The 24,539-nt window shown below is 40.6% G+C and overlaps 1 protein-coding gene across 1 annotated transcript in view; it reads left to right on the top strand.

Moving 5' to 3' along the window:
• The window catches only part of LOC114653429 (EMILIN-2-like), a 96,736-nt gene that overhangs the window by 13,673 nt on the left and 58,524 nt on the right, over nucleotides 1-24,539 (top strand). The gene's annotated exons all lie outside the window — the stretch shown is intronic.

The following is a 24,539-nucleotide window of genomic DNA, read 5'->3' as shown; positions in this document are numbered from 1 at the left end:
ATATGTATTGTAATTTTCATACGCATGGATAGATGGAACATGGATGTCAAAAGTGTCATGATTTCAGTGTATTTTATTGTATTAGTTATCTTAATAATATTAATGCATTTCAAATTCTGCATTGTTTCAGATAACGTTTCCAAATAACACAGCATCCTGAACTCTGAGTGTAAGGAGGCAAACTCAGCATTAAAATTACATCTGTTTAGCATTTTAGCATATGAATGAAATTAGACTGAAACAATTATCAAGTAAAAGGAAAGAAAGGCAAGCCTAGATCCAGAAATGAAGCCCCTGTTCAATATTGACAGTTAGAGGGCTCTTAACTTAGTTAGAATGAAAACTGAAAAACACTTTGGCTCTCTTTCCCCCAAACAGAATTTATGACTCATTGCCTAAATTCAGTAATACACATGACTATGATAAAATCCAATACTTAAGTAAAGTTGGTCATATTATATTATGTAAATGTAGTGTACCAGTTTAAATTAGAAACATGCCTCAAAATTACATTGCTGTTCTATAAAAATTGCTCTTCCATGTCTTAAATTGATGTCTTTCCTAAGAAGTCATCTGGTATCCCTCTTTTAATACTCAAATTACCTACAAATGTGAATGTTCATGTTTTAAAGAACATATACAGTATTTACTATATATTATTCAAACATAACAGACCTAACGTATACAGTAGTTAATACTGAGCACATGTGATTACAACAATATAATTGTCTTTGTGAACTTCATTATATATTCAGTTAAATAAATGACTTCAATGCAGTAACACTTGATAAATTGGAGTTTCCTGTGGTTGAGTACTGGCGTCAGGATATTTGAACACAATTTATCAAAGTTTTGCCTCTGTAATTTGTTGGTGGTGATTTGTAAATAATACCGCAAATGCACCTTTGATAAACATCAAGTTTGCAAAAGACGAGTAGACTATTAAGTAAATTAAACTTGTTTAGTTAGCGTACAGCTAAGCTGTCTCAGTGTCTCATCCAGATAATTTATAGGTGCACTTGCATAAAATGAGAAAAGCACCTGCTGTCATCACCATGTCTGCCTGTCTATCCACATAAGACAACTCCGCTCCCAGTACTCCAATGTCTTGGTACATTTTTTCTTCCTAGAAATGTGTTTGGAAAGTTCACCTTTTTTGAGATATTATCATATTTTTAAAGTCGGAGAAACTCTGAATTAATAAACATGGGTGAATTTTCAAAATCATACATCTTAAGACAGAGAAACATCCTGGGCAAATTCGATTACTGATTCACTTGCTGTGTCAAATATACTTTGACAGATGTTATTTAATCATGTACTGTATATTTTGTTTATTTTACTCTTTTACACATCCAATAGCCACTTCTGACAACAAAACAGAACCCCAATGCAAGTTAGTCAAACACCGAAAATACATTCACATCAGTCACTTGCATAAAATCTCCTGGTGCCTCGGGTCATTTCAGGTGTGTTAGGTGGTCTCCGTAACTATAAAGTAAATCAAGCAAACAAGGGAAAAAGGTCACTTAAAGCAGGGTTTCTTAAACTATGGGTTATGACCCAAAATGAGTGGGTTGCTGTTGTGTGGTCACGAGTCACTCTTTTAGTTAATGGAAAGGGGTCGTGGATGGTTTGTGATTTGTGTTGCAGGTTGATTAAGCTGATGAAGAACAATTCTTCAAGGGGAACCCCTACAAATATGATGATTGTCCTTGAATCACCAAATGCCCCCCACGACCCCCTTTGACAATTATCCACAGTTATCCAAGGGGAATCTCCCCAGGGTAATTAACTAAGAATGGCTCTTGAAGACTCTAAGAAGAACAAGACTGGGTTGTGACAAAAAACAAAAATGTTTAAGAAACCCTTAAAGTAATACCTTGCCCAAAAATTATATTTTTGTTTGTTGCTTACCCCACATACTTTGTAGTGGTGACTGAGAAAAAAAATTAATATTTTCATGCAGAAAGGATAAAAAAAAAGATTATGACCTGTACAATGATGATGATAAAGTTGAGTCATCATCATCATATAATAGAAGTGAACAGTAATCAATACTGTACAATGGCTGTGGAAAAAAAATCTTGTTACTAATGTTTCATAATCCCTATGTCAGTCATCGTGTCAAAAAAATGCATTTTTTTTGCTAAAATATTGTTACATTTATATACTTGCAGAATAATCCACACACATCATGCGTAAACAGAAAACTAAAGCCTTATGGGAGTCCGTTTTTCAAGACAGGATTCTTGACCAATGAATGTGATGGAAACCACTGTGTATGAAAGTCATATCAGCCTCCAACAAGTCCATTTAGGGTTAGGGTTTTTTAAAATGATAGTAGAAATAATTATATAATGTACTCAAACTAATACATGTAAGTTCAATTCTCTTATTTCTGAAAAAAACTAACAGAAAAATATTAACTAAAAAGTAACACCTCTGTTTTATTGGAAATAAGTAAACAAAAAAAATCTTTCAAAATGGTTAAGTCTTCGAATACACCTGAATGCTATGCTATAAATGCATTTTATAATTTGTTTAAAGCTGTCAAATTTTCCAGTTCCACTGTATGACTCAGTAGTTTGTTCCAGATTTCTAAAACCCTGTGTTTGAAGAAGTACTTCTTGGCTTCAATTTTAAATATACTTCCCCTTAATTTGTGCCAGCCCCTCCAGTATATGATTCATTGCTTAAATGAAAGTATTTGGCTCGAACAACTTTATCTATGCCTTTGTGAATTTTGAACGTCTAGATTAGGTCCCGGCTTAGTCACCCCTGCTCAGCTCTAACAAAGTTTAATTCTCTTAGCTTGTCCAATTTGAGACGTGCTCTTTAGTCCAGGGATACACTTAGTTTTTTTCTGTATTTGATGGAATGCAACTTGGGCATTGAATAAGAAAGGTTTCTATGTACAAATCATTTATGATAAATTTCAACAGTGTATTTTTTTAAAAGTATAATTATCAGTATTCCATTACATAGTGTTTATGATACTGACTCCTGTCATGCCAAGAGTTATACTGTAAATACTGTATATATTATCAGCAGACAAATGTTATGTTTGTTTTTCATGTTTACAGCTTTCTTACTAAAGTAAGTGGCTTGTCCAGTAGACCAGCTCTCGGTGTTGAGTTTGCATGAACACCCAGTGTCTCCATGAGTTTTTATTCAGATACTCTGGTTAGCCTCTCACATCCCAAACATATGCATGTTAGGTTAACTGAAGATTAAATTCACTCCATATGAGTGTATGGTTGAATGCCCCATAAGCAGCTGACCCCCTGCTTGTGCCCAATGTTGCCAAGGTACGATGACCCCCAAATGAGTTAAACCGATTAGATGACTGATGGAGGGCTTGCTGCATCTCTTTAGTCTCATTTATTAATGGAAATATACATACAGCCCTGGATTACTAAACACCATCAAGAATTACTTGCTGCTTTAGTGAACAATAAGATTGAAAAATCACCCTTCCCTCAATTCAGCATGAGTTTTTCTTCTGGTACTCTGGTTTCCTGCCATATCTACAGTATTTGAAATGCATGTTAGATGTATTGCCTCTGTCTTGTTCCAGTATACATTAGTGTAAGTGTTTTGACTGTGTCCTGTGATTGACTGGTGTCCCATTTGGGTTTGGCTCCTGCTTTGTGCTCGTCACTGCAATGTGAAAACCAGGTTTGGATACCTTTATTAATACATTTGTTCTCTTCTATAACAGCAATGTATAATTAAAAAAAATTAAAAAATAGATAAAACAAATGCAACCGATGTTCCTAGCAACAAGTTGAATCTCCCATTTTTAGGTTCTTTGTGTGCTTAGCAAACCTACACTTTCTGGCATATTTAGTTGATCACAACAGGGTAGTAAATCTCCTCTAGTGGGGCACTGGATGATTCACATGAATATTGGGAGATTGGCTCAAAGTGCCATGTGTTAGGAAAGTATAAGCCATTCTGCCATTGCCTAGAGGGCATGGATATGCACTACAGCAGTGGGGTGTAACTGATTTGCTAAAATAGTTCCAATTTTAAAAAGGAGTCCAAAAGTAAGCATGGATCCTAACAGTTGTTCAAAGAAGAGGACACCAGGAAATTGGTGAAGAATCTGTGGGCCGGAGATAACTTCTATATAAAGAAGTCTTTAAGAGCCAGCTGAGCGAAGGGTGGATTCCCCTCAGGAGGGTTGTAAAAGCATAGTTCTAAATGTTTACAACAAAGGGAGGAGGAGGAGGAGGATATCCACACTTGGGAAATGAATCTGTTGTTTACCTTCAAAACAGACTTTGCGATATGTAATTCAGTGGGAGATGAAAGTTACTGGTTAAATATGGAGTTTCATAAAAGGATAGTCGTACTACTGCAAAGAAGGTCAAGAATAACCTGGACAAAAAATGGCCAGGAGATGAAAGGGATTCTTAAGCAACAGGCAGAAATGAAGCAACTAAACTAAATATCAAAGCCAGGAGACTAAAGTACTAACTTCACTAGAAAGGTTTTTTAAGGTTTTAAGAAGAGGTTTTGTGGCCTAAAGCAGAACAAAACTCCTCCTGCACAACATAATCTTTCACAGTCCATTCATGATGTCTCTATGCTGTGATGTCTCTCATGTAACCAGCAACAGGAGCTGCTACTACGAAACAACATGGCGGTACCCGAAAATCTAGTCACCATGATCAAACCGAAGCTTAAAATGGTGATGTGATAATGCCAAAGTCATAACAATAAAACTAACTGAATATTTGATTCCCAGCAGTAAACAACTCAAATTTGTATAATAAAAAGGTTCATAAAAAGCCTAATTTCAATAAGATTAGCTTTCTAAGATGCCTCACTCTTGAAGTAAATTCAGAATAACTCTGATAGCTAAGAAAATTACATCATTTCTAAGTATTACAGTTAGGTCCATAAATATTTGGACAGAGACAACTTTTTTCTAATTTTGGTTCTGTACATTACCACAATGAATTTTAAATGAAACAACTCAGATGCAGTTGAAGTGCAGACTTTCTGCTTTAATTCAGTGGGGTGAACAAAACGATTGCATAAAAATGTGAGGCAACTAAAGCATTTTTTTATAACAATCCCTTCATTTCAGGGGCTCAAAAGTAATTGGACAAATTAAATAACTGGAAATAAAATGTTCATTTCTAATACTTGGTTGAAAACCCTTTGCTGGCAATGACAGCCTGAAGTCTTGAACTCATGGACATCACCAGATGCTGGGTTTCCTCCTTTTTAATGCTCTGCCAGGCCTTTACTGCAGCGGCTTTCAGTTGCTGTTTGTTTGTGGGCCTTTCTGTCTGAAGTTTAGTCTTCAACAAGTGAAATGCATGCTCAATTGGGTTAAGATCAGGTGACTGACTTGGCCATTCAAGAATTTTCCACTTCTTTGCTTTAATGAACTCCTGGGTTGCTTTGGTTATATGTTTTGGGTCATTGTCTATCTGTATCATGAAACACCGCCCAATCAATTTGACTGCATTTAGCTGGATTTGAGCAGACAGTATGTCTCTGAACACCTCAGAATTCATTCGGCTGCTTCTGTCCTGTGTCACATCATCAATAAACACTAGTGTCCCAGTGCCACTGGCAGCCATGCACGCCCAAGCCATCACACTGCCTCCACCGTGTTTTTGCAGATGATGTGGTATGCTTTGGATAATGAGCTGTTCCACGCCTTCTCCATACTTTTTTCTTGCCATCATTCTGGTAGAGGTTGATCTTGGTTTCATCTGTCCAAAGAATGTTTTTCCAGAACTGTGCTGGCTTTTTTAGATGTTCTTTAGCAAAGTCCAATCTAGCCTTTCTATTCTTGAGGCTTATGAGTGGCTTGCACCTTGCAGTGCACCCTCTGTATTTACTTTCATGCAGTCTTCTCTTTATGGTAGACTTGGATATCGATACGCCTACCTCCTGGAGAGTGTTGTTCACTTGGTTGGCTGTTGTGAAGGGGTTTCTCTTCACCATGAAAATGATTCTACGATCATCCACCACTGTTGTGTTCCGTGGACGTCCAGGTCTTTTTGCGTTGCTGAGTTCACCAGTGCTTGCTTTCTTTCTCAGGATGTACCAAACTGTAGGTTTTGCCACTCTTAATATTGTAGCAATTTCTCGGATGGGTTTTTTCTGTTTTCGCAGCTTAAGGATGGCTTCTTTCACCTGCATGGAGAGCTCCTTTGACCGCATGTTGTCTGTTCACAGCAAAATCTTCCACATGCAAGCACCACACCTCAAATCAACTCCAGGCCTTTTATCTGCTTAATTGATAATGACATAACGACGGACTTGCCCACACCTGCCCATGAAATAGCCTTTGAGTCAATTGTCCAATTACTTTTGAGCCCCTGAAATGAAGGGATTGTGTTAAAAAAAATGCTTTAGTTGCCTCCCATTTTTATGCAATCGTTTTGTTCATCCTACTGAATTAAAGCTGAAAGTCTGCACTTCAACTGCATCTGAGTTGTTTCATTTAAAATTCATTGTGGTAATGTACAGAACCAAAATTAGAAAAAAGTTGTCTCTGTCCAAATATTTATGGACCTAACTGTATTTCTATTCTTTCTCAGTCCATGAGACTTTTTATAAAGACCATTGTTGGGGGAATTAAGAACATTGTCTAGCTAATGGTGTTTAATGAGAGGAAAGCATTTCATGAACCAAAGACGTTGTTGTGACGGCTGAAAGAGCACATTGGCTGTCTGGTGTGAGCATGTAAACTAATGAAAGTTAATACTTGTGCTTGTGAACATTATTATATAGCTTATTTGATGTTGTGATCTGAAAACCAAGGTTCAAAGGACAAAGTTTAACAAAAGTGGAAAAGAATATGCTAACACCCAAAGGTAAAATAAAAATGCTGTCTTTAAACAGACTAAAGTCAGAATCTGGAAGCCAGAAAGCCTGCTTGTCATAGCACAAAAAGGAAACCAAAACCCTGAATATTCAAAGCCAAAAATCCTGCCTGCCCCATAATCCTTTCCCAAATACTTAATACCATTTGCAAAGATTGCTTGTATCATTTTTTAATCCAAACACTTGGCTGTGTGTATTACTTCAACTCCATCCTAAATAACTTCAGCTACTGCAATAAATTATAGGCATGTAATTAGTAAGTACTTTTATTTGTCCCATAAAGTAATTTAGCTTTTCACAGAAGTTCACAAAATATAGTTTTATCTTCATTTTTTCCTCGGCTACTATCTTGCATTCCATAATGGAGTATGCCATCTTAATCAGCTTATTGATTCAGTGGGCCTCTTGAATTGAAGTTACCTGCCCCGGTTCAATAAAACCTTGAAAAATTGCCCTGGCTACCACAGAGTTATAGACCATGTAAAGGCTGTCACTATCCACGTTATAGGAGTGCTGTCTCCCCTGCTTTTTCACATACAGTTTGTCTGTGTTACTAGTACAATCCAGCCGCTCAATGGTGTGAACCCCCAAATACTTGCAGTAGTGCACCACCTCCACACCTGCTCCTGCATTGTGACCGGGTGTAGAGGCTCACATACTGCTCCACCAATGATCAAATGAAAGGTGACAAGCAGTACTGCCAACAACAAAACAAACTGAAATGACACTATCAGAGTAGCACCGTCATGACATTGGCATCCAAAGATAAAAAAAAATAATTTTATTAAAATGTAAAAAGTTCTGTATAACTCATGAATAATAATAATTCAAAACTGAGGTTCACTGTACAGTAATCCCTCCTCCATCGCGGGGGTTGCGTTCCAGAGCCACCCGCGAAAAAAGAAAATCCGCGAAGTAGAAACCATATGTTTATATGGTTATTTTTATATTGTCATGCTTGGGTCACAGATTTGCGCAGAAACACAGGAGGTTGTAGAGAGACAGGAACGTTATTCAAACACTGCAAACAAACATTTGTCTCTTTTTCAAAAGTTTAAACTGTGCTCCATGACAAGACAGAGATGACAGTTCTGTCTCACAATTAAAAGAATGCAAACATATCTTCCTCTTCAAAGGAGTGCTCGTCAGGAGCAGAGTCTGTCAGAAAGACAGAGGAAAGCAAACAAATCAATAGGACTGTTTGGCTTTTAAGTATGCGAAGCACCGCGGCACAAAGCTGTTGAAGGCGGCAGCTCACACCCCCTCCGTCAGGAGCAGAGAGAGAGAGAGAGAGAGATAGAGAGACAGAGAAAAACAAAGTCAAAAATCAATACGTGCCCTTTGAGCTTTTAAGTATGCGAAGCACCGTGCAGCATGTCGCTTCACGAAGCAGCTGCACACAGAAGGTAGCAACGTGAAGATAATCTTTCAGCATTTTTAGACGAGCGTCCGTATCGTCTAGGTGTGCGAACAGCCCCCCTGCTCACACCCCCCTACGTCAGGATCAGAGAAAGTCAGCGCAAGAGAGAGAGAAAAGTAATTTGGGTAGCTTCTCAGCCATCTGCCAATAGCGTCCCTTGTATGAAATCAACTGGGCAAACCAACTGAGGAAGCATGTACCAGAAATTAAAAGACCCATTGTCCTCAGAAATCCGCGAACCAGCAAAAAATCCGCGATATATATTTAAATATGCTTACATATAAAATCCGCGATAGAGTGAAGCCGCGAAAGGCGAAGCGCGATGTAGCGAGGGATCACTGTATTACTTAAACCAATAACACATTGATTTAATGTTTCACAGCACAGGTTGTTGATTTCCCCTAATTCTGCAAATTTCAGTCTTTTAGTACAGTCACCTAAAATAAGTTCTGCCTCAGTTTACAGTCCTGCTAACTTTTGGACTTGTTTTTTTATTGTATAACTGTGCAACAAATATATATGGTACATATAATAAAATAAACTGAATTTGTGAATTTTGCTCTTCAGTTTCTTTCTGCAGGAGTGAAAAGTTATTTTCAATTCTTGTTATTTGAGTGCTGTTGATGCCTGTTATAATCTGTGGTTTTGTCCCACTTTTGTGCATATTTGAATTATTTCTGTATTCAGTGATGTGATGTCATTTTATTGTTTGATTCTCTTGCAGACACCACCGTCTTGTGCTTGTTGTGCATGGTTGTGAGCATGATGTTTATGCAAACAACATTCATTGATAGTCATGCGCTTGGCAATAACGATGATGCGTGTTGTCATTGTGTTTTCCTTCACTAAAATGGCAGCATGACATCGGCTTTGATTTAATAAAAAAAAATCAAAATTGTTGGTATTTAGTATTAGTGAGGTCTAAGAATAAACAGTTACTGATAGAACTTTTGACTTGAATATGCCTTTAGGTTTCTCGTTTTGGTTTTGATTTCGCATTTGGACCCTTTACCTGCGCCTGACCTTATCCCTGCCGTGCTGTGCCATTTGCCCTTTTACTTAGCATTAAAAGAAACTGTAAGGCACTTCCAAAAAGACTTGAGGACTTTTGCCTGTTTCTATTAATGACTTAGCTTTGAATTTCTGGATTGTCTGCAATGGATGCAATCTGTTGAATTGTTGCTTTTTGCCCTCTCAGTTAGCCAATCAACCAGCTTTGTGCATGTGGACCATACTCCCAGGAAGTGTGTTCTTTTTCCAGTAAGGTGCAGTATTGTATGTAATCATCATAGGGACATACATTATATCATAGGGAGAAAAACTGTTTTAAAGGAGTGATATATGGAACCTAATTAAACAGCAAGATGGAGCGTCAGGCTGGTGATTGTTTGCTCACTGGGGCGGCCCGGTATGTTGTGTGACTCTCAGGTGCCAATTCTCTAGCAGAAAAGACCAGGCTGAATAAACGCTTTTTGAAGTGAACATTACAATGAGGTACAACTTTCATGTTGTAAATCTGAGAGACTTACAGAAGAAACAGACATAACAGTAATAGTAATGAATGTTTATTTAGACAAGTCCATATTTCAAATAGTTATTCTTAAGACAAGAAGGAAGTCATAGAAGGAAAAAAAAACAGAACAAATGCAAAAAGGGAAAATGCAAAAAAACATAGTCCAAAAGGTAATGAACAGGAATGCAAAACTGAAAAGATTGCTATTGAAAAACTCCTAGGACAGAGTTGAGGTCAAAACCTTAAAACATTGGGAATAACATCCCAAAACCAAAGGGATCTCAGGATAGTGGCTGTGTTAAAACGAAGTTTAAAATCCTCAATCAGCACCACTATCTAAAACCCCCCTTTTGTGTTCTCTACCCTTCTTTCTGGTGACTACCTTGTAATAAAAATGGCTATATCACAGACATAAACACGAGCACAAAATGGCTGCCAAGGGAAAGATATTCACTGTTGGTAGGTGAAGCGGCTCCCCGCTCTCTATGTAAAGTGCTTTGAGTAGTAAAAAAATGTACTATATACAGGTTATTTTTGTATTAGGATATTCAAATTAATGTTGTTTTTTTTTATAACAACAAAAGTTCATTTTGAGCTGTGCTATTTTTTTTTTATTTTGGTTTGGAATACGAAGAATGCAATTTAACTTTCATTTTGTATGTACAATTCAAATTTGTGCTTGTTTTATTTGAATGTCATGTTTTGGAGATGCCATTTTGTTTTCATGTGGGCGCCACCATTTTCTATTATTGCTATGATACAACAGCCAGTTGTCAGGGGACATGTCCCAGAAGTTGATGTGATGGCATCATTGGTGCAACTGTATTTAAACTGGTGCTGCATTTGCACACATCAAGATTGTGGATATCTCTGTATTAAGACACTGAGGTGCAATTATTTAAAAGTTTTAATTAGGGTAATGATTTCTTACTTATGACATCTAAGAGTTTCTGGTTTATGACTAGGATTTGGTGTTTAGGATTAGGACTGATTTAACTGCTTTCTCCCTGGTTGTTCAAACCAATATTTCTTTTCCCTGTCCCTTTATTAAACACTTTAGTTGCCTGTCATCTAAACTCTTGGTAAGACAAGAGGCAGGCAAAAGGAAGGACTAAGGATTGTTTCCCAGGCCTTGGCTGACATCCTCTACTTGGTATTTTGTGAAATGGCACATTGCCTAACAATACTGTAATGCTGGCTCACATGTCTGTGACTTTTTGTGGTCCCTACTGTTGCTTTTGACACCTTTGGGTGCTTAGAAACAATTATGCTAGACATAGCTCAGCTGGCAGTAAGCAATAAATATATTTTTAGTAGCAATAACATTACTAAACAAGAGTTAAGCAGTGATCTTAAATGCATTAAAATCCCATGCAATCCCACATTCTAGGATGAAACATAATAGTTAAAGAAAGGTCTTGTTGAAAAACCCCGTAAGAATTCATTTGTTAATGTTACCCTTTGAGTTCAATCTGGCTGAAGCAAACTACTCCCTAAAGAGCAAACAAAACACCACACAGTTCAAAAATGTAAAAGGTTAATGAAATAAACAAACTGGAGCACACAAAACTATTCCTTATTTTAGTAAATCTTTGCATTAGCTCACCCCCAGTGTTGTGTATTCATGTGCCCTTTCCTCTGAAATACCTTTTGCCTATCAATATGTCTTTAAGACCTTATGTCGCTTGAAGCTAAATCTTGCTGTGCATGAAAAAGCTTTTTTGTGCCCCTTGAGTGGCATTGTCATGATTCTTCTACTTTGTCCCTAATTGCTAACTTGTTTAGGACTGCAACAATTAATCTATGTCATTTCGGATCATTATTGATGAAGATAGTTGCCAACAGTATTTGTTATTTATTATGTACTCCCCCGGGTTTGGCTTACCGGATATACAATTTAAAGAGATTGTTATTTTCATGGGAATTGTTATATATGCATTATTTTCACATTTAATTAAAAACTTTTTTGTAAAACAATATTTGGAATTAACTTTTCTTCAAGATCCCATTGAATGTTGATTCCGTGTTTGGACTTTAAACGTGACAACGCAATGTATTACTGCCTGTGAGTGAATATTGTTTCTTTATCTCTAATAATTAAAATGACTTTCTAGAATGTTTGTCCATGCTCTTTCTTCTTCGCTTTGTTGTTGATGTGTCATCTAGACCAGGGGTCCCCAACCCCCGGTCCGCGGCCCACTACCGGTCCGCAGCCGTCTGACAGCCGGGCCGCGAGAGAACTGCCGGCAACGGCGACTAACTCAGACTTTTCAGAACGATTGGCGGGCGGGGCTTTGCAGCGGTGCAGAGAGAGAAGAGAGACCGAGGTGAGAGACTATTACAACAAAGTATTTTTATGGTCCCGACAGTTTCCCCATATGACATGAGTCTATAGAAATCACGTTACTACGAAGTACATTCAACAGATGCTTTCATTACAACGAAGTGACCTTGAAATGCTTGAACGAATCGTCCACAGAGCAGTTAGATCTGTGGTCGCAGCTCAGTTGTGTACGTTTGCACAACGATCCCCAAACAGAAACATTGTAAAAAAATCTCTTTCTTCGAACTTTCCTCGTACTGTTTTTTTTTTTTTTTCTGTTTTTGTTGTCTGTGGTTTTCATTGATTCCTTTTGCTTATTGCTTGTCAACATTTGAAAAACATCCATTGGAATTTAACTCATTGTCACCCTCCTATAGAAACGGCAGACATGAAAATAAGATTGCAGTGTTAATGTTTGTGATGTGCAATCTGTTGGAATGGCAAATGTAAAGCATATGTCTTTGTTATATGCAAAAAAAGAAGAAAAATCTCAGATTGCAAACGTATGCGAAAAATTTGCATCTAATAAAGTGGTCCTTGCTGTCAAAAAGGTTGGGGACCACTGATCTAGACCATATAAAATTATTGTCCTGATAAAATTTATAAGAGCTGAATGCGCAGGAAGTGTGTCTGACAAAAGCATTCACACGACTGAGGTTAGATGACCGTGGTCTTGTTTGAAAATAGTTGTAAGTAGGGCGTGACTTGAAAGAATCTCATGTTAAAAGTCTCTGTCTCACGGGACTTCATACCGCAACAACGTATTTGGAATCTTTTAATTCTCACTGGCAACACGAACTAGATGATCTACAAGTCTCTGACTTAAAGTTTAAATCCAAATAATATACGTTCTACTTTGTCATCTCCTCTTTGTCCTTTATTTCCGGCCCCATGCGTGGTTTAATCTCTTTCTCGCAGGACGTATAACGCTGCTCACGTTGTGAGGGGGGTTGAATGCATACTAAGGAGATGTAGTCGGATCATCTGCTGGTGAGCTGCATGTTCTGCTTGTCACGCTGTACGTCGATCATTTACAAGCCTGTACAGCAGCTGTCCTTTTGTCTCACTGCCTTGTCTCGCGTGACGTCCAAGTGTCCTCCGAGAAGATCATGTCTCATCCTTATATTCCAAGATTTTTTTTTAATAGAGAGATATCATCTCATTAAACCAAGAGTAACATTAATCTCATTTTGAGATATGGTGAAGATACTGGATGTGAATATGATGAAAGGTCAAAAACCAAAAAATGTGGAGTCATTTCAGTTTCACATTTGGTAAGAAATCCGTCTGTTAAAAGATCTGTAAAAATGAGCTGCATTCAGTACAGGAGCACAACCGAAATGTGGGAGCCCCTGACATGAAAACACAGCAGAGTAATGGTGATCCCTCTCTTGTTTATTCAAACTTGGGGATGATCTCTTGGCATTCTCAAAATCATTTTCTCCTCTCCAGGCCATCAACATTATACAAATTATTTCTTTTATTATAGTGATTCCGGGCATTTGATGCCATAGTGCAGGGGTAGGCAACGTCGGTCCTGGTGAGCCGCAGTGGCTACAGGTTTTCATTCAACCCAATTGCTTAATTAGAAACCAATCATTGCCAATCTCAGACCTTATTTAATTTTATGGCTTGTTAGTCTGTGTAATGTAAGGCTCTTATATCGTAGATTTTTTTCCTTTCCAAAGATATCATCCAAATGATATGAAGCCTAAAACAGATCATTTTCAGTCTGTCACATTTTTCTATTAAGTGTTTTATTAAATCAAACAGTGCACGATGAACACACACAGATGTAATTGGAAAAAAGCTAGCTGGAGAACTGCTGGCTGCTTTGTCTTTTACATCTTATTGCTAATAAGGAGCAATTAAAACACTGAATGCAGCAGTTTAAGATTGAAATAAGCAATTAAGGTTGGAGAACCTTAACAAGCGAGACCACTAAAATGAAGCATCAAAATGTCACTTAAGCAATATGTGCTTCATCAGCAATAATTGAGTTCTCGTTAAGGAACTGGGTTGGAACAAAAACCTGCACATACTGTGGCACTCCAGGACCGACGTTGCCTACCCCGGCCATAGTGTAAAGAAAATGGAAACTTAAAGTATGAAACACTCGTTTTATCTTGTGGTCTTTGCTGCCATCTAGTGGATAAAATGAAACAATACACTTTAAGTAGGTTTGTCAACACTTAACAAGGGCGTGAACTTTCTAAACTTTGATGTCAACTACTGCCTTGAATGTGTTCACTTTGACCTTAAAGTTAGTAGCCAGACTTGTTGCTTAGCCCTTTTTTTTTGCCAAATGTAAATTTAGAGTGTTTTTTTATTATTGTTATGTAGAACAGCATTGTGCAAAAAAATCTTTTTTTCTTTTATTAAATGCTTGACTTTTTCATAAAAACTGCAAAGGACTGGTGGCAGTCCTGAGTTTGTTCCTGCCTTGTGCCCTGTGTTAGCTGGGACAGGCTAAAGCACCCCTCGCGACCCTGGTCTGGATTAAACAGTTTAGAATATTACATGGCACTTTGGTACAAACTTTTCATATTTATAACCTCCCAATTAAAAAAAAATAATAGTTGTTAGTTATAGTCCTAAACTTGTTTGCTTAAAACCATATACAGTAATCCCTCCTCCATCGCGGGGGTTGCGTTCCAGAGCCACCCGCGAAATAAGAAAATCCGCGAAGTAGAAACCATATGTTTATATGGTTATTTTTATATTGTCATGCTTGGGTCACAGATTTGCGCAGAAACACAGGAGGTTGTAGAGAGACAGGAACGTTATTCAAACACTGCAAACAAACATTTGTCTCTTTTTCAAAAGTTTAAACTGCTCCATGACAAGACAGAGATGACAGTTCAGTCTCACAATTAAAAGAATGCAAACATATCTTCCTCTTCAAAGGAGCAAACAATTCAATAGGGCTGTTTGGCTTGTAAGTATGCAAAGCACCGCGGCACAAAGCTGTTGAAGGCGGCAGCTCACACCCCCTCCGTCAGGAGCAGAGAGAGAGATAGAGAGAGAGAGAGATAGAGAGAGACAGATAAAAAAATCAATACGTGCCCTTTGAGCTTTTAAGTATGCGAAGCACCGTGCAGCATACTTAAAAGCTGCACACAGAAGGTAGCAACGTGAAGATAATCTTTCAGCATTTTTAGACGAGCGTCCCTCCGTATCGTCTAGGTGTGCGAACAGCCCCCCTGCTCACACCCCCCCTACGTCAGGATCACAGATAGTCAGCGCAAGAGTGAGAGAAAGAAAAGAAAGTTGGGTTTCTTCTCAGCCATCTGCCAATAGCGTCCCTTGTATGAAATCAACTGGGCAAACTAACTGAGGAAGCATGTACCAGAAATTAAAAGACCCATTGTCCGCAGAAACCCGCGAAGCAGCGAAAAATCCGCGATATATATTTAAATATGCTTACATATAAAATCCGCGATGGAGTGAAGCCGCGAAAGGCAAAGCGTGATATAGCGAGGGATTACTGTACTTCAGTCACCCTGTCTGTCTGTATGCATGAAACAATTCGGACCTCAGTTGACTAATTTTGTTGAAGATTCAGCACACTTATTCTTCAAAGAAATTTGTCAGGAAAGTTCATTTTGTGTTAAGATATTTTAAGTACGGCAAAATTTAGAAATTTTGAAACTCCATTGAAAGAAATTGGCAAATTTTCAAGCTCCTCTGTCTTAAAACAGGGAAACAATTATGGATTACTGATTTACATTGAGAGCGGTTACTTCAGGGTGTGTGTTTATTTATTTTTTTATTTTCCTCTTTTACCCATTTGAGAGCCTCTCCTGATGTCAAAACAATGAAACACCCGCATAGCTGTAAGTGCTTTTGCTTGATATGCTGTCTGTAGAAGCGGTCCCTGCAGGTGCATGCCAGCAGCATGAATCTCTGTCACAGCAGCTCACCTCTCCTGCTCCTTGAAATCTTAGTGAGTAAGTGACATGATGTTTGTAAGCATCAAAATAAAAAATGCAAGCAATTTAACTTTTGTTGAAATTAATGAAAATGGAGATAGATTCCCTAACCACAGCATACTGACACTTTATGCATATAGCAATTAAATTTGTGATCAGCATTTCTGTTACACTTAAAACAATTTTACAGCTGCAATATTTGTAGGCCAAAATGAATCAATATTTCTCTGATACTATATGCTGTTTGCAAATCACCACAATGATCTGCTATCTATCATTGCTCGATGCAGCAAACAGTTTTAGCTTGAGACTTCAACATAGATTTTAAATCTCCTTTGGACACTAATTTGAAACCTTTTTTATTTAAAAAATTTGAACAACAATTAGCCACAGACCTTTAACAACGAACAGCAGCACAACATTGATGCAATGTTTTCATCACTTGAGTAGGAAGTCCTGTATATGAAAGCTGTTTCAGCTACCACAAGGCTACTTGGGCTACGTGTGAAGTCCAGAGTACCCCCAGTTGGCATTCCCACTTTGACCCCGGGACATTGATAGTCATAGACTAAGGATGGACTTTGTAATGACAACAAAAAAGTAGGTGCAAGAGTGCTTTGTACATTTATTCACAAAAAAATCAATGTTCAAATGAGCTGTGCAGATTCAATAAATTAAAAAAATCCCATAAAATCAAGTGCTCTGTTGAGAAGTTAAAACCTGATAAATAGAAAACAATATCCAGTGATAAAAACAATCAAAATTGGCCTTTCCCAATCCTCCAGTACTTCTCTCTCAGCATTTGCCTCACCCTGCTCACCCATCACCAGATATGCTCAGTTGGGCTGGGACCCTGACCAAAGCGGTCCCTCTCTGACTCCCCTTCCCAGCCACCATCCATCAGCAAGTGCCAAGACGTGACAAGCTTAACTCCATCTTCTTAACGCTATCCCTCAGTGTCCAACAGAATCCCTAGGAGTCTTCATTCGCCACTGCTCTCAACTGTGCAGCAGGCTACGATCTGTACCATCCCTAGAGAGCCCCTCAATCCGCTCCTTCCTGGGGTTTCCCCAACCGCTTTGCCACCCTCTTTTTGCGCTGCTTTCACATCTGATCCTCTCAATTATATTCAGTTTTGCCTTTTTTTTGTAATTTTATTCTTTTTCCGTTCTCCTTATCTATACTGCTCAGGCTCCTTTTGTCCTCTGTGGGTACAGGGAAACGGCACCTAATGATGTACAGAACTCCAATACGAACAGTCACTTTCCTCGTTAGTGATTCCATGGCATTGTATTCACAGGCACCGACACCAACCAAGCTTGAGTGCACTGTTTTATTCTAATACTAGGGGGCTTACCCCCTGCTCGCTTTGCTTGCCAACCCCCCTTGCCTGCGCTATGCGCCAGCCACTTTGTGTCTCTGCCGCTCGCGTTGTGAAGAGGGGGGCTGAATGCACCCAAGGATATACGGTCACTTCTCCGAAACTCCCTCTTAAACGGTGATACAATGGGAAAAAAATACAGTTTTTTTTTTTTTTTTTTTACCTCCACTTTGCTCGATCATCTGCTGCCGTGCCACGGGTTCTGTATCTCAAACATTTAAAAGCCTGTACAGCAGCTGTCTTTGTCATCTACTCTTTGTCTTTTATTTCTTGCCCCGAGCGTGGTTAAATCTGTAGGCACAAAGTCTCATATCGTGGGATGTGAGTTCTTGTTAGTTTATAATTTAAAAATGGAATAAGAATCTTCAAATATAACAGCATCACATTAAAGTTTGATTAATTCTGAAAAGAATGATACCAAACATATATATGTAGGTTTTAAAATAAGCCTGATTTAAAGCGTGACAAAAAAGGTGACATAAAATCGTTGCACTTTTAGGATTTTACATATAGAGAGTAGAATTTGTACCACCATAGACTCCTATCTTACTTCCAAACACAACATGGTATTGTTAAATAGTGTTAAAAACGTTTTTTTGTACTTTGATAATACATGTAATCACGTTCCATTATTGCTGTCATTTTTAATATGGGTTACAAAAATGTTTAATAAACAAAATTATGATAACTAACTCTTTGATGAATCAACTAGAGATTTTAAAAATGCTCCAACTTTCGAAACAGTTAAATGAGTCTCCAGATGCACCAGAATGTTATGCTATGCCTATATTTTCTTACTTATTTTGTTTTCTTTCAGGATGTATTACTTAATGTACAGTTATAAATTTCTAAAGGCTAGCAGAATTTAATATGCAGTCCTTGCTCTTTCACACAGATACCAGATACTATAGCTTTTACTGTTCTCTCCTTTCAATAGGAAAATATTGGTTTGCAGCCAAGCTGGCCCATATTCTGACCGGTATATTTTACCAACAGCTGTAAAATTTCCACATTCTGAACGTCTTTGAAATCTGTGAAGGCTTCAGTGTGCCAGCAAACATTTCAGCAACTTCTTGATATGGAAACAAAATCTTTAAGCTGTTGCACTTATCTCCACGGTCATTCCTAGCTTCTACACATTTCACTAGTCTCTATTCTAGAGGCCTCTGGTGTCACAAGTTAAATTCTTCATTTCAACTTTGCAATTGCTTGTTGTGAATATCAGTCAACTTGATCATTAAAAACATTTAACACACATTTTCACATAATTTCATATCCATTCCATCCACTTTCACCACAAAGGATGAACAGAAGATGTATCTTGTGTGTAACATTGGTTATATATCATTAACTTAATAGATATCGTGCATCATAAGGTCATTTGTTGTTGTAATGTGGAGTGTTCTGATGCTGTTATTATTGAACTTATAGCTAAAACAGCAAAATGAATTCCTGGCATCTGTGGTAAATGGCCTTTTCATTCATTTGTTCATTCATTCATTTTCAAACTGAGCTAATTTCAATACAAGTCTAAGGGGGCCAAAGCCTGTTTCCAGCAGCACTGGAGTCAGTTCAGCTAAATGCCCCGTTTTAAGTTCTTACATATGATGCATCAGAAAATGATCATAAGACAATGTTTGTAAATATTAAGGAAACAGTGGTGGTCTTGGCAAGACCAGACAGGCATGACAGGGAACTGAAACTTGAAACACAGATGACAGAACTAACCAAGCTTGGGGTAACTGATCACAGCTGCTTCGGTGCAAATAAAAATTCCTTCAAGAGGATTTTCATTTTACTCAAGCTAAAAAAATATTGGCAGCACTCCATGTGCTATTGTTACCGAGTCATAGAGTAATGTGGGAAATCGCTAACATGAAGCCAGAAGTGGTCTGCATTTACAGCTGGGTGTTAGCCACATCTGCACAACGCCATGTTTAAATTGAAGGCAGTTCCGAGGAGCCATGTGAATTCTGTCAGTTGCCTTTTTTCCTTATCCTGTCTTATCATCATTCTGCCAAGAAGTGTTTCAGACATGTTCCTTATGTTGCCCATTTCCTTGGTAATTGATTATACTTACTTGGAAACGGTTTATGGTGTCAATAGGGACAAACAGCATAGTACCTGCAGCAAAACCAATTAGTTTGTCACATATGTTCATGAATATGTGTATTAAAAATGAATGAGTTTAAATACTTGGGATCAACAGTACAGGGTAATGGGGATTATGGAAGAGAGGTAAAAAAGAGAGTGCAGGCAGGGTGGAATGGGTGGAGAAGAGTGTCAGGAGTAATTTGTGGCAGACGGGTATCAGCAAGAGTGAAAGGGAAGGTCTACAGGACAGTAGTGAGACCAGCTATGTTATATGGGTTGGAGACGGTGGCACTGACCAGAAAGCAGGAGACACAGCTGGAGGTAGCAGAGTTAAAGATGCTAAGATTTGCATTGGGTGTGACGAGGATGGACAGGATTAGAAATGAGTACATTAGAGGGTCAGCTCTAGTGGACGGTTGGGAGACAAAGTCAGAGAGGAGAGGTTGCGTTGGTTTGGACATGTGCAGAGGAGAGATGCTGGGTATATTGGGAGAAGGATGCTAAGGATAGAGCTGTCAGGTAAGAGAAAAAGAGGAAGGCCTAAGAGAAGGTTTATGGATGTGGTGAGAGAGGACATGCAGGTGATGGGTGTAACAGAACAAGATGCAGAGGACAGAAAGATATGGAAGAAGATGATCTGCTGTGGCGACCCCTAACAGGAGCAGCCGAAAGAAGATGATTTGTTTGTGGATGAATAAAACCCAGCAGTTCAAATGATGAGAGTGAAAAAATGATAGCTTTTGGTAGCAAGAAAGTGGATGAGCCACACCAACTGACAAACATGGATGAAGTATAAGCATTTTTTTCACGCCTTCACTAGAAGGCTTTTGTTTCCTTCTACTTTGTTTCCATACATGCTGCATATAATCAGACCTTTTTGGTTTAATAAACTCATTTATTTTCATATTGCATACTTGTTTTTGGATGTTTTCCGCATCAGACAATCTGCTTAGGCTTTAATGTCATCATTTAGAATTTGAGGCATAGTTCTACAAGATCAGTTCTAGCATAAAATCGTCTTTATGAGTTGTCACAGATGGCTGGTGTCCTTGTCCGGCCGGGACACCTCTTCACTGAGGAGACCGGGAGAGCAAGCACGGACAGAACAGTACCTTCCCTGGTTTGCTAGATGGCAGCCCCCTTGGGTGGCAGTGGTGCTTCAGATTTCCACAGGGCTCCATGGGAGACGGAGTTCTCTACAGTCCTGTTATGATAAGGGGGTACTGCCAGGGGGTGCTGAAGTTGTTCCTGAGCCCGTGTGGGCAGTTCTTCTGCCACACCAAGGAAGTGCAGCCAGAAATAGGTCATCAAACACCTGGAGCACTTCTGGGTGGGCTATAAAAGGAACCAGCAGCCACCACTCCAGGAGCCAGAGTTAGGAGGGAGGAGGGAGACAAAGCTTACCGGGTTCAAGTGGAGGAGAAAGAGTAAAGAAAAAAGAGAAGTGTGTTAAGGTGTGCTGTTTGTGCATTGGGACTGTGTTGTGTGCCTGTGGGAAACAGGGAAGACATTGCCCACTGGTGAAGAAAGAAGAAAATAAAAACATTTATTTGTTTTTATAAGTGTGCCTCCTGTGTCTGTCTGTATTGGGTTAAGCGCTGGTATAGCATCATTGTCACAGAGTATTTACTGACTTACTGTAAACAAAACCAAGGAATTGGACTAAACCAGTCGAAGTGCATATTTATTGTTATTAACGAATCCTTCAGACACCAAATATCCTCATCTTTATGTAAAATAACACTATCAAATACACTTCAATACAATGCCCTGGACCCAAAGCCTATCCAGGTAGCACTAGGCAGGAAACAGCCCTGGAGAGGGCACCAGTTAATCACAGGGCCTTCTGCCTCATTCACCCACACAGTGCCAGTTTAAAATTGCTAGCTAACTTAATATACTGTACATGTAAATGGTGATGTGAGAAGAAGACCCATGCAGACATAGAGAGAATGAGCAAACTGTGCGTGGACAAAGTCTGTGAAGTAGTAGTGCTAACCACAGCACAGCCTCATCCTTGCTTATGTTTATACATTTTACTTGATTAGTAACAATTTTAAATAGAGTTTAAAAATCATAACAGAAATTTAGCACATTTAATTGCTTTTACTTTGGTATTCTCATATAGAGTTCTGACATGGTCATTAAGTTAGCCCTTATAGAGAATTGTTTTCCAAGGGTATACATCCTTATTGTCACCTTTATCGTTTTCAAAGCTACCGAAACTGAACGGTATGGTAAAAAAACATTGAAGAGGACCATTTGATTCATCACTGTTTTTGAGAGATCAAAGAGGAAAAAAGTAACCTTACAGCAAAACCATCCATCCATCCATCCATTGTCTCCCGCTTATCCGAGGTCGGGTCGCGGGGGCAGCAGCTTGAGCAGAGATGCCCAGACTTCCCTCTCCCCGGCCACTTCTTCTAGCTCTTCCGGGAGAATCCCAAGGCGTTCCCAGGCCAGTCGAGAGACATAGTCCCTCCAGCGTGTCCTGGGTCTTCCCCGGGGCCTCCTCCCGGTTATACGTGCCCGGAACACCTCACCAGGGAGGTGTCCAGGAGGCATCCTGATCAGATGCCCGAGCCACCTCATCTGACTCCTCTCGATGCGGAGGAGCAGCGGCTCTACTCTGAGCCCCTCCCGGATGACTGAGCTTCTCACTCTATCTTTAAGGGAAAGCCCGGACACCCTGCGGAGGAAACTCATTTCAGCTGCTTGTATTCGCGATCTCGTTCTTTCGGTCACTACCCATAGTTCATGACCATAGGTGAAGGTAGGAACATAGATCGACTGGTAAATTGAGAGCTTCGCCTTGCGGCTCAGCTCCTTTTTCACCACGACAGACCGATGCAGAGCCCGCATTACTGCGGATGTCGCACCGATCCGCCTGTCGATCTCACGCTCCATTCTTCCCTCACTCGTGAACAAGACCCCGAGATACTTGAACTCCTCCACTTGGGGCAGGATCTTGCTACCAACCCTGAGAGGGCACTCCACCCTTTTCCGGCTGAGGACCATGGTCTCGGATTTGGAGGTGCTGATTCTCATCCCAGCCGCTTCACACTCGGCTGCGAACCGATCCAGAGAGAGCTGAAGATCACGGCCTGATGAAGCAAACAGGACAACATCATCTGCAAAAAGCAGTGGCCCAATCCTGAGCCCACCAAACCGGACCCCCTCAACGCCCTGGCTGCGCCTAGAAATTCTGTCCATAAACGTTATGAACAGAATCGGTGACAAAGGGCAGCCCTGGCGGAGTCCAACTCTCACTGGAAACGGGTTCGACTTACTGCCGGCAATGCGGACCAAGCTCTGGCACCGATCGTACAGGGACCGAGCAGCCCTTATCAGGGGGGCCGGTACCCCATACTCTCGGAGTACCCCCCACAGGATTCCCCGAGGGACACGGTCGAATGCCTTTTCCAAGTCCACAAAACACATATAGACTGGTTGGGCAAACTCCCATGCACCCTCCAGGACCCTGCTAAGGGTATAGAGCTGGTCCACTGTTCCGCGACCAGGACGAAAACCACACTGTTCCTCCTGAATCCGAGGCTCGACTATCCGACGGACCCTCCTCTCCAGGACCCCCTGAATAGACTTTTCCAGGGAGGCTGAGGAGTGTGATCCCTCTGTAGTTGGAACACACCCTCTGATCCCCCTTCTTAAAGAGGGGGGACCACCACCCCCGGTCTGCCAATCCAGAGGCACTGTCCCTGATGTCCATGCGATGTTGCAGAGGCGTGTCAACCAAGACAGTCCTACAACATCCAGAGCCTTGAGGAACTCCGGGCGTATCTCATCCACCCCCGGGGCCCTGCCACCAAGGAGTTTTTTTGACCACCTTGGTGACCTCAGTCCCAGAGATGGGGGAGCCCACCTCTGAGTCCCCAGGCTCTGCTTCCTCATTGGAAGGCATGTTAATGGGATTGAGGAGGTCGTCGAAGTACTCCCCCCACCGACCCACAATGTCCCGAGTCGAGGTCAGCAGCGCACCATCCCCACCATACACAGTGTTGACACTGCACTGCTTCCCCCTCCTGAGACGCTGGATGGTGGACCAGAATCTCCTCGAAGCCGTCCGAAAGTCGTTCTCCATGGCCTCCCCAAACTCCTCCCACGCCCGAGTTTTTGCCTCAGCAACCACCAAAGCCGCATTCCGCTTGGCCTGCCGGTACCTATCAGCTGCCTCCAGGGTCCCACAGGACAAAAGGGTCCTGTAGGACTCCTCCTTCAGCTTGACGGCATCCTTCACCGCCGGTGTCCACCAACGGGTTCGGGGATTGCCGCCACGACAGGCACTGACCACCTTACGGCCACAGCTCCGGTCAGCTGCCTCAACAATAGAGGCACGGAACATGGCCCATTCGGACTCAATGTCCCCCACCTCCCTCGGGATGTGGTCGAAGTTCTGCCGGAGGTGGGAGATGAAGCTACTTCTGACAGGGGGCTTTGCCAGACGTTCCCAGCAGACCCTCACAACACGTTTGGGCCTACCATGCCTGACCGGCATCCTCCCCCACCATCGAAGCCAACTCACCACCAGGTGGTGATCAGTTGACAGCTCCGCCCCTCTCTTCACCCGAGTGTCCAAGACATGTGGCTGCAAGTCCGACGACACGACCACAAAGTCGATCATCGAACTGAGGCCTAGGGTGTCCTGGTGCCAAGTGCACATATGAACACCCCTATGCTTGAACATGGTGTTCGTTATGGACAATCCGTGACGAGCACAGAAGTCCAATAACAAAACACCGCTCGGGTTCAGATCGGGGGGGGCCATTCCTCCCAATCACGCCCTTCCAGGTCTCACTGTCATTGCCCACGTGAGCATTGAAGTCTCCCAGCAGAACGAGGGGAGTCCCCAGAAGGTATGCCCTCTAGCACCCCCCTCCAGGGACTCCAAAAAGGGTGGGTACTCTGAACTGCTGTTCGGTGCATACGCACAAACAACAGTTAGGACCCGTCCCCCCACCCGAAGGCGAAGGGAGGCTACCCTCTTGTCCACCGGGGTAAAC

This window comes from Erpetoichthys calabaricus, chromosome 6, assembly GCF_900747795.2.
Source record: "Erpetoichthys calabaricus chromosome 6, fErpCal1.3, whole genome shotgun sequence".
Classification (NCBI taxonomy): domain Eukaryota; kingdom Metazoa; phylum Chordata; class Cladistia; order Polypteriformes; family Polypteridae; genus Erpetoichthys; species Erpetoichthys calabaricus.
This window is presented reverse-complemented; position numbering and strand designations above follow the sequence as displayed.